Source organism: Oncorhynchus masou, chromosome 13 (assembly GCF_036934945.1).
Source record: "Oncorhynchus masou masou isolate Uvic2021 chromosome 13, UVic_Omas_1.1, whole genome shotgun sequence".
Classification (NCBI taxonomy): Eukaryota; Metazoa; Chordata; class Actinopteri; order Salmoniformes; family Salmonidae; genus Oncorhynchus; species Oncorhynchus masou.
Window position 1 is genome coordinate 22,385,078 of NC_088224.1, and position 10,746 is coordinate 22,395,823.

Genomic DNA, 10,746 nt, shown 5'->3' on the forward strand with positions numbered 1-10,746 from the left:
CACTAGGATGATGAGGATCCTGTTAAATGTTTACTCGTGACCACACTAGGATGATGAGGATCCTGTTAAATGTTTACTCGTGACCACACGAGGATGATGAGGATCCTGTTAAATGTTTACTCTTGACCACACTAGGATGATGAGGATCCTGTTAAATGTTTACTCTTGACCACACTAGGACGATGAGGGTCCTGTTAAATGTTTACTCTTGACCACACTAGGATGATGAGGATCCTGTTAAATGTTTACTCTTGACCACACTAGGATGATGAGGATCCTGTTAAATGTTTACTCTTGACCACACGAGGATGATGAGGATCCTGTTAAATGTTTACTCTTGACCACACTAGGATGATGAGGGTCCTGTTAAATGTTTACTCTTGACCACACTAGGGTTATGAGGATCCTGTTAAATGTTTACTCTTGACCACACTAGGGTTATGAGGATCCTGTTAAATGTTTACTCTTGACCACACTAGGATGATGAGGATCCTGTCAAATGTTTACTCTTGACCACACTAGGATGATGAGGATCCTGTTAAATGTTTACTCTTGACCACACTAGGGTGATGAGGATCCTGTTAAATGTTTACTCTTGACCACACTGGGATGATAAGGATCCTGTTAAATGTTTACTCTTGACCACACTAGGGTGATGAGGATCCTGTTAAATGTTTACTCTTGACCACACTAGGATAAGGAGGATCCTGTTAAATGTTTACTCTTGACCACACTAGGATGATAAGGATCCTGTTAAATGTTTACTCTTGACCACACTAGGATGATGAGGATCCTGTTAAATGTTTACTCTTGACCACACTAGGGTGATGAGGATCCTGTTAAATGTTTACTCTTGACCACACTAGGATGATGAGGATCCTGTTAAATGTTTACTCTTGACCACACTAGGATGATGAGGATCCTGTTAAATGTTTACTCTTGACCACACTAGGGTTATGAGGATCCTGTTAAATGTTTACTCTTGACCACACTAGGGTGATGAGGATCCTGTTAAATGTTTACTCTTGACCACACTAGGAGGAGGAGGATCCTGTTAAATGTTTACTCTTGACCACACTAGGATGATGAGGATCCTGTTAAATGTTTACTCTTGACCACACTAGGATGATGAGGATCCTGTTAAATGTTTACTCTTGACCACACTAGGATGATAAGGATCCTGTTAAATGTTTACTCTTGACCACACTAGGATGATGAGGATCCTGTTAAATGTTTACTCTTGACCACACTAGGATGATGAGGATCCTGTTAAATGTTTACTCTTGACCACACTAGGATGATGAGGATCCTGTTAAATGTTTACTCTTGACCACACTAGGATGATGAGGGTCCTGTTAAATGTTTACTCTTGACCACACTAGGATGATGAGGATCCTGTTAAATGTTTACTCTTGACCACACTAGGATGATGAGGATCCTGTTAAATGTTTACTCTTGACCACACTAGGATGATGAGGATCCTGTTAAATGTTTACTCTTGACCACACTAGGATGATGAGGGTCCTGTTAAATGTTTACTCTTGACCACACTAGGGTTATGAGGATCCTGTTAAATGTTTACTCTTGACCACACTAGGGTTATGAGGATCCTGTTAAATGTTTACTCTTGACCACACTAGGATGATGAGGATCCTGTCAAATGTTTACTCTTGACCACACTAGGATGATGAGGATCCTGTTAAATGTTTACTCTTGACCACACTAGGGTGATGAGGATCCTGTTAAATGTTTACTCTTGACCACACTGGGATGATAAGGATCCTGTTAAATGTTTACTCTTGACCACACTAGGGTGATGAGGATCCTGTTAAATGTTTACTCTTGACCACACTAGGATAAGGAGGATCCTGTTAAATGTTTACTCTTGACCACACTAGGATGATAAGGATCCTGTTAAATGTTTACTCTTGACCACACTAGGATGATGAGGATCCTGTTAAATGTTTACTCTTGACCACACTAGGGTGATGAGGATCCTGTTAAATGTTTACTCTTGACCACACTAGGATGATGAGGATCCTGTTAAATGTTTACTCGTGACCACACTAGGATGATGAGGATCCTGTTAAATGTTTACTCTTGACCACACTAGGACGATGAGGATCCTGTTAAATGTTTACTCTTGACCACACTGGGTTATGAGGATCCTGTTAAATGTTTACTCTTGACCACACTAGGGTGATGAGGATCCTGTTAAATGTTTACTCTTGACCACACTAGGATGAGGAGGATCCTGTTAAATGTTTACTCTTGACCACACTAGGATGAGGAGGATCCTGTTAAATGTTTACTCTTGACCACACTAGGATGATGAGGATCCTGTTAAATGTTTACTCTTGACCACACTAGGATGATAAGGATCCTGTTAAATGTTTACTCTTGACCACACTAGGATGATGAGGATCCTGTTAAATGTTTACTCTTGACCACACTAGGATGATAAGGATCCTGTTAAACGTTTACTCTTGACCACACTAGGATGATAAGGGTCCTGTTAAATGTTTACTCTTGACCACACTAGGATGATGAGGATCCTGTTAAATGTTTACTCTTGACCACACTAGGATGATGAGGATCCTGTTAAATGTTTACTCTTGACCACACTAGGATGATGAGGATCCTGTTAAATGTTTACTCTTGACCACACTAGGATGATGAGGATCCTGTTAAATGTTTACTCTTGACCACACTAGGATGATGAGGATCCTGTTAAATGTTTACTCTTGACCACACTAGGATGATGAGGATCCTGTTAAATGTTTACTCTTGACCACACTAGGATGATGAGGATCCTGTTAAATGTTTACTCTTGACCACACTAGGGTTATGAGGATCCTGTTAAATGTTTACTCGTGACCACACTAGGATGATAAGGATCCTGTTAAATGTTTACTCTTGACCACACTAGGATGATGAGGATCCTGTTAAATGTTTACTCTTGACCACACTAGGATGATGAGGATCCTGTTAAATGTTTACTCTTGACCACACTAGGATGATGAGGATCCTGTTAAATGTTTACTCTTGACCACACTGGGATGATGAGGGTCCTGTTAAATGTTTACTCTTGACCACACTAGGATGATGAGGGTCCTGTTAAATGTTTACTCTTGACCACACTAGGATGATGAGGATCCTGTTAAATGTTTACTCTTGACCACACTAGGATGATGAGGATCCTGTTAAATGTTTACTCTTGACCACACTAGGATGATGAGGATCCTGTTAAATGTTTACTCTTGACCACACTGGGATGATGAGGATCCTGTTAAATGTTTACTCTTGACCACACTGGGATGATGAGGATCCTGTTAAATGTTTACTCTTGACCACACTAGGATGATGAGGATCCTGTTAAATGTTTACTCTTGACCACACTAGGATGATGAGGATCCTGTTAAATGTTTACTCTTGACCACACTGGGATGATAAGGATCCTGTTAAATGTTTACTCTTGACCACACTAGGGTGATGAGGATCCTGTTAAATGTTTACTCTTGACCACACTAGGATGATAAGGATCCTGTTAAATGTTTACTCTTGACCACACTAGGATGATGAGGATCCTGTTAAATGTTTACTCTTGACCACACTGGGATGATGAGGGCCCTGTTAAATGTTTACTCTTGACCACACTAGGATGATGAGGATCCTGTTAAATGTTTACTCTTGACCACACTAGGACGATGAGGGTCCTGTTAAATGTTTACTCTTGACCACACTAGGATGATGAGGATCCTGTTAAATGTTTACTCTTGACCACACTGGGATGATGAGGATCCTGTTAAATGTTTACTCGTGACCACACGAGGATGATGAGGATCCTGTTAAATGTTTACTCTTGACCACACTAGGACGATGAGGATCCTGTTAAATGTTTACTCTTGACCACACTGGGTTATGAGGATCCTGTTAAATGTTTACTCTTGACCACACTAGGATGATAAGGATCCTGTTAAATGTTTACTCTTGACCACACTAGGATGATGAGGATCCTGTTAAATGTTTACTCTTGACCACACTAGGATGATAAGGATCCTGTTAAATGTTTACTCTTGACCACACTAGGATGATGAGGATCCTGTTAAATGTTTACTCTTGACCACACTGGGATGATAAGGATCCTGTTAAATGTTTACTCTTGACCACACTAGGATGATGAGGATCCTGTTAAATGTTTACTCTTGACCACACTGGGATGATGAGGATCCTGTTAAATGTTTACTCTTGACCACACTGGGATGATGAGGATCCTGTTAAATGTTTACTCTTGACCACACTAGGATGATGAGGGTCCTGTTAAATGTTTACTCTTGACCACACTAGGGTTATGAGGATCCTGTTAAATGTTTACTCTTGACCACACTAGGGTTATGAGGATCCTGTTAAATGTTTACTCTTGACCACACTAGGATGATGAGGATCCTGTTAAATGTTTACTCTTGACCACACTAGGATGATGAGGATCCTGTTAAATGTTTACTCTTGACCACACTGGGATGATGAGGATCCTGTTAAATGTTTACTCTTGACCACACTAGGATGATGAGGGTCCTGTTAAATGTTTACTCTTGACCACACTAGGGTTATGAGGATCCTGTTAAATGTTTACTCGTGACCACACTAGGATGATAAGGATCCTGTTAAATGTTTACTCTTGACCACACTAGGATGATGAGGATCCTGTTAAATGTTTACTCTTGACCACACTGGGATGATGAGGATCCTGTTAAATGTTTACTCTTGACCACACTGGGATGATGAGGATCCTGTTAAATGTTTACTCTTGACCACACTAGGATGATGAGGGTCCTGTTAAATGTTTACTCTTGACCACACTAGGGTTATGAGGATCCTGTTAAATGTTTACTCTTGACCACACTAGGGTTATGAGGATCCTGTTAAATGTTTACTCGTGACCACACTAGGATGATAAGGATCCTGTTAAATGTTTACTCTTGACCACACTAGGATGATGAGGATCCTGTTAAATGTTTACTCTTGACCACACTAGGGTGATGAGGATCCTGTTAAATGTTTACTCGTGACCACACTAGGATGATAAGGATCCTGTTAAATGTTTACTCTTGACCACACTAGGATGATAAGGATCCTGTTAAATGTTTACTCTTGACCACACTAGGATGATGAGGATCCTGTTAAATGTTTACTCTTGACCACACTAGGATGATAAGGATCCTGTTAAATGTTTACTCTTGACCACACTAGGATGATGAGGATCCTGTTAAATGTTTACTCTTGACCACACTAGGATGATGAGGATCCTGTTAAATGTTTACTCTTGACCACACTAGGATGATGAGGATCCTGTTAAATGTTTACTCTTGACCACACTAGGATGATGAGGATCCTGTTAAATGTTTACTCTTGACCACACTAGGATGATGAGGATCCTGTTAAATGTTTACTCTTGACCACACTAGGATGATGAGGATCCTGTTAAATGTTTACTCTTGACCACACTAGGATGATGAGGGTCCTGTTAAATGTTTACTCTTGACCACACTAGGATGATGAGGGTCCTGTTAAATGTTTACTCTTGACCACACTAGGATGATAAGGGTCCTGTTAAATGTTTACTCTTGACCACACTAGGATGATAAGGGTCCTGTTAAATGTTTACTCTTGACCACACTAGGATGATAAGGGTCCTGTTAAATGTTTACTCTTGACCACACTAGGATGATGAGGATCCTGTTAAATGTTTACTCTTGACCACACTAGGATGATAAGGATCCTGTTAAATGTTTACTCTTGACCACACTAGGATGATGAGGATCCTGTTAAATGTTTACTCTTGACCACACTAGGGTGATGAGGATCCTGTTAAATGTTTACTCTTGACCACACTAGGATGATGAGGATCCTGTTAAATGTTTACTCTTGACCACACTAGGATGATGAGGATCCTGTTAAATGTTTACTCTTGACCACACTAGGATGATAAGGATCCTGTTAAATGTTTACTCTTGACCACACTAGGATGATGAGGATCCTGTTAAATGTTTACTCTTGACCACACTAGGATGATAAGGATCCTGTTAAATGTTTACTCTTGACCACACTAGGATGATGAGGATCCTGTTAAATGTTTACTCTTGACCACACTAGGAGAAGGAGGATCCTGTTAAATGTTTACTCTTGACCACACTAGGAGAAGGAGGATCCTGTTAAATGTTTACTCTTGACCACACTAGGATGATGAGGATCCTGTTAAATGTTTACTCTTGACCACACTAGGACGATGAGGATCCTGTTAAATGTTTACTCTTGACCACACTGGGTTATGAGGATCCTGTTAAATGTTTACTCTTGACCACACTAGGATGATAAGGATCCTGTTAAATGTTTACTCTTGACCACACTAGGATGATGAGGATCCTGTTAAATGTTTACTCTTGACCACACTAGGATGATGAGGATCCTGTTAAATGTTTACTCTTGACCACACTGGGATGATAAGGATCCTGTTAAATGTTTACTCTTGACCACACTAGGATGATGAGGATCCTGTTAAATGTTTACTCTTGACCACACTAGGATGATGAGGGTCCTGTTAAATGTTTACTCTTGACCACACTGGGATGATAAGGATCCTGTTAAATGTTTACTCTTGACCACACTAGGATGATGAGGATCCTGTTAAATGTTTACTCTTGACCACACTAGGACGATGAGGATCCTGTTAAATGTTTACTCTTGACCACACTAGGATGATGAGGGTCCTGTTAAATGTTTACTCTTGACCACACTAGGACGATGAGGGTCCTGTTAAATGTTTACTCTTGACCACACTGGGATGATAAGGATCCTGTTAAATGTTTACTCTTGACCACACTAGGATGATGAGGGTCCTGTTAAATGTTTACTCTTGACCACACTAGGATGATGAGGATCCTGTTAAATGTTTACTCTTGACCACACTAGGACGATGAGGATCCTGTTAAATGTTTACTCTTGACCACACTAGGATGATGAGGGCCCTGTTAAATGTTTACTCTTGACCACACTAGGACGATGAGGGTCCTGTTAAATGTTTACTCTTGACCACACTAGGACGATGAGGGTCCTGTTAAATGTTTACTCTTGACCACACTAGGACGATGAGGGTCCTGTTAAATGTTTACTCTTGACCACACTAGGACGATGAGGGTCCTGTTAAATGTTTACTCTTGACCACACTAGGATGATGAGGATCCTGTTAAATGTTTACTCTTGACCACACTAGGATGATGAGGATCCTGTTAAATGTTTACTCTTGACCACACTAGGATGATAAGGATCCTGTTAAATGTTTACTCTTGACCACACTAGGATGATAAGGATCCTGTTAAATGTTTACTCTTGACCACACTAGGATGATACATACAGTGCCTATAGAAAGTCTACACATCCTTTCACGTTTTTCAACAGAACTCTTTCTAAGAGGTTAAGTGTTCCTGAGTGGTCTAGTCTGTCCAGAATTAAATCTGCTTCATAAAAACAGAGGCAAGGTTTAAATATCGCTGTCCACCAGTGATCCCCAACCAAATTTACTGAGCCTGAGCAATGTTGACAAAAACGATGGATAAATGTTACCCTAAGAGTTGTGCTAACTTGGTAGAACTTTAATGGAAATGAGTCACAGATGTAATTGCTACCAAAGATGAATCCACCAAGTATTAACTCCGGATCGAGAGACTTATCTGTTACTTGTAATATTTTTTGGACAAATAACTTTCTTTCACGTTGAAAATGTGGAGTAGGTTGTGTAGATCTGTAGGAAAAACATTTCATGGGGAGTGTAGACCTTCGATGGGCACTGTACGTACACTAGTGAATATTTGGTTTAAATGCCTAATGCAAGTCCTCCCCTACTGGAAGATGACTGGCCAGATCATGGAATGGATTCATTGTGGAAATAAAGTTCTGTAAGAAAAGTCCTGGTTCCACCATTAAGACATTATGGCTAATAAAATGTCTTCCAGAGAGAAGTTACTGTAGACCCTTTGCCCCCATTTAGCCCGACTGCTAAAGCAGTAGGCTGTTGACTTTTCTGTTTAGTCAGGACCTATTTCACAGAAAGGGGGTCTCCCGCCTCTTCATTGTGGGCAGAAATAGTTTGTCAGGAACTCTGATCAAAAGTCTTCTGGTGAACTGCCAGAGAGTCGGCCTTCAACAGCCACACTGGTCTGGTTTGTAATTGGAATGCTGACGTATCTCTCAAAACAGTCAAACTGTGTTATTTAACAAGCAGGCACTTGAACAGTGCCCTGTTTTGTTATCTTTAGCATTCCTCACAACCTTTCAAATACATGTATTTTTTTGTTTTCAACATTTTAAGAGGCATGAGAAGAGAATACATTTTCCATCCATTTATGACATTTGTCTGTACCAAAGCATCATGGGGGTTCCTTATATCCACTCTGGTATCACACTGTAAGAGGCAGAGGTTAAAAAAAAATAGTCATGTCACTGTTATGCAGGGCAGGTTTCAGGAGGTGGACAGGTGTACCAATAGCTATGTAGATATATAAATAGTAGATATCCCCTTGGTACATTTTAGAAATATACTTTTTTTGTATTGTATGTAGACATGTAAATCTGCTTATTGAAATGAGGAGTAACATGTCTAGAGCAGTGTGTCACCTGCCGGTATAGTTCAGTGGTTACAGATGATATAGTCAAGTACTTGAAGCTTTTTGTTGTTACACTAATCATTGCTATAGTGACATTCTTTGGAGCAGCTTTTGTTTTTCATGTTGGAGCTTCACTCTCTTTGTCTGGGGTTTACGGAGCCTGCTTGGGATTCTACAACCTTCTAGAGACAACTTGATTACTGGGAGTTCTGTTTTGGAACTTCAGTCAATACTCGGCACTCCTGCATCACTTTTATGTGGTAAACTTTAATGGCTGCCTGGAGGAATGTGGGACATTCCCATTAACAAAGCAGCCTGCCCCTAATTTGAGTCTAATGGTTGATTGGATTTGTCATAACATTCCAGTCTGGTCTGACTTTGGGACGGCATTATAAATGATAACAGAACAGCACCCTTAGTTTTAGGAGTTCCTGCCCGCGATGGTTTAGGTGTTGGAAGTCTGAATCTTTGTTACTTTATTTTTCCAGGGGGTTGATGCTTGATGGGTCACTGGTATTTGAGATGTTTGTGGAATGTGCCAGGGCGGTGTTTGGTGGCCCTACTGTGTACGTGGTCATGCTAAGAGTGGTCAGAGGGGAGAGATTGTCATGGCACAATAACGTGGCAAGGCATTACCCAGACACCTACAACCTTCAAACATTTTGAACTGTCATTTTTAAATTATAATTGTGATAAGACTATATCCACTATTTTCATATGTTGTGGGTCAAAAACGTTTTAGAATCTCTTTTATTACGTTTTCACTAGTATATTAGCTGTAAGGGTAATGCGCAAGTCATTTTATAATGCATTGTCTATGTTTAGTGTTTTTCCTGAACAGGGCCAATATACTGATTGGGTGAGGGTCACTTAAGATCATGAATGTGGGTCTCTTCCTGGCGTTTTACAGAGCATCAGTTGAATGATTGTGTACTTGTTTTGACCTGCTACAATAAAAACCAGCCATGCTTCACATCGAGGGCTAATGGTGATGATGATGCAGGCTCTCGATGCATCTCAGTGCAAGAGGCGTCACTACAGTCCCTGGTTCGAATCCAGGCTGCATTATATCCGGCCGTGATTGGGAGTCACATAGTGCAGCACACAATTGGCCCAGCGTCGTCCGGTTTGGCCCAGCGTCGTCCGGTTTGGCCCATGGCCGTCATTGTAAATTATAACACATTCTTAACGGGCTTGCCTAGTTAAATTAATAATTAAATGAGGATGATGCTTTATCTGAACATTGTTTATTTACTTTTATTCGGCAGCAAACGACCTGGTCTCGTCGCTTTAGTGATGTGCACTTGCCCTCGCATATACAGTACATTGACAGGGCCTTAATGAACTGCCAGTATACCATGTATTACCACCCAAGACCACCAGATGGCAGTGTGGAACAGAACCCTCAGCATTAGTAAGGATGGGAAAGGGAATATGTTACATATCAATTATTGAGAAGACCTTTAAAGTGGTGGGATTAGAATGGTGCTTTATGGGAGAGAGAGAGCATGTGTTTCTTTATGGGTATTTAATATCATTAGGCTACAGCTCATACACACACTCACATAAAAGAATAGCACATCAGGTGATAGTAAAACAGCTGTCAAAAAGTATCTTTATTTCAGTTACTGAACGATCACCAGTAGCTTATAGTAACACAGAGAAGCCTGGGCCATGTTCATTAGGGCACACAACGGAAAGTGTTTCAAAGCATTTTGCAACGGAAAACAAATGACCATTTCTCATTTAACAAGCCCATGTAGTCCCTCCGTCCTTTTTTCAGTCCGTTTAGTACCCAATGAACACAACCCTGGCGAGCTCTTACACCGAGGAAACGACGACGACGACAACAGCTGAATGGACGAGCACCACTACATGGTCAGGACCATCACAATCAATACAATGGCAGTTTATAATACACAGCTCGAGTAAAAATACTGCAGTATATACAGTCAGTCAGTGACCAATTAACAGTCAGCTTGTGTTGATTCTCCCAGAGAGAAGATAATCAACATTACATTTATGTTGAGCTTCAATGGACAATAGTGTAATAAACATGGATGTTAAACATCATTGGTGTAGTAGG